The sequence below is a fragment of the Palaemon carinicauda genome, chromosome 5 (assembly GCF_036898095.1).
Source record: "Palaemon carinicauda isolate YSFRI2023 chromosome 5, ASM3689809v2, whole genome shotgun sequence".
Taxonomy (NCBI): domain Eukaryota; kingdom Metazoa; phylum Arthropoda; class Malacostraca; order Decapoda; family Palaemonidae; genus Palaemon; species Palaemon carinicauda.
In genome coordinates, this window is record NC_090729.1 from 167,558,317 (window position 1) to 167,559,943 (window position 1,627).

The following is a 1,627-nucleotide window of genomic DNA, read 5'->3' on the forward strand; positions in this document are numbered from 1 at the left end:
AAACAATTAGTTGGAATAGAGGCATCAAGGGGAGTGATACCCCTTCCACAATACCAAGCTCAGAAAACAATTAGTTGGAATAGAGGCATCAAGGGGAGTGATACCCCTTCCACAATACCAAGCTCAGAAAACAATTAGTTGGAATAGAGGCATCAAGGGGAGTGATACCCCTTCCACAATACCAAGCTCAGAAAACAATTAGTTGGAATAGAGGCATCAAGGGGAGTGATACCCCTTCCACAATACCAAGCTCAGAAAACAATTAGTTGGAATAGAGGCATCAAGGGGAGTGATACCCCTTCCACAATACCAAGCTCAGAAAACAATTAGTTGGAATAGAGGCATCAAGGGGAGTGATACCCCTTCCACAATACCAAGCTCAGAAAACAATTAGTTGGAATAGAGGCATCAAGGGGAGTGATACCCCTTCCACAATACCAAGCTCAGAAAACAATTAGTTGGAATAGAGGCATCAAGGGGAGTGATACCCCTTCCACAATACCAAGCTCAGAAAACAATTAGTTGGAATAGAGGCATCAAGGGGAGTGATACCCCTTCCACAATACCAAGCTCAGAAAACAATTGTTGGAATAGAGGCATCAAGGGGAGTGATACCCCTTCCACAATACCAAGCTCAGAAAACAATTAGTTGGAATAGAGGCATCAAGGAGAGTGATACCCCTTCCACAATACCAAGCTCAGAAAACAATTAGTTGGAATAGAGGCATCAAGGGGAGTGATACCCCTTCCACAATACCAAGCTCAGAAAACAATTAGTTGGAATAGAGGCATCAAGGGGAGTGATACCCCTTCCACAATACCAAGCTCAGAAAACAAATGTTGGAATAGAGGCATCAAGGGGAGTGATACCCCTTCCACAATACCAAGCTCAGAAAACAATTAGTTGGAATAGAGGCATCAAGGGGAGTGATACCCCTTCCACAATACCAAGCTCAGAAAACAATTAGTTGGAATAGAGGCATCAAGGGGAAGTGATACCCCTTCCACAATACCAAGCTCAGAAAACAATTAGTTGGAATAGAGGCATCAAGGGGAGTGATACCCCTTCCACAATACCAAGCTCAGAAAACAATTAGTTGGAATAGAGGCATCAAGGGGAGTGATACCCCTTCCACAATACCAAGCTCAGAAAACAATTAGTTGGAATAGAGGCATCAAGGGGAGTGATACCCCTTCCACAATACCAAGCTCAGAAAACAATTAGTTGGAATAGAGGCATCAAGGGGAGTGATACCCCTTCCACAATACCAAGCTCAGAAAACAATTAGTTGGAATAGAGGCATCAAGGGGAGTGATACCCCTTCCACAATACCAAGCTCAGAAAACAATTAGTTGGAATAGAGGCATCAAGGGGAGTGATACCCCTTCCACAATACCAAGCTCAGAAAACAATTAGTTGGAATAGAGGCATCAAGGGGAGTGATACCCCTTCCACAATACCAAGCTCAGAAAACAATTAGTTGGAATAGAGGCATCAAGGGGAGTGATACCCCTTCCACAATACCAAGCTCAGAAAACAATTAGTTGGAATAGAGGCATCAAGGGGAGTGATACCCCTTCCACAATACCAAGCTCAGAAAACAAATGTTGGAATAGAGGCATCAAG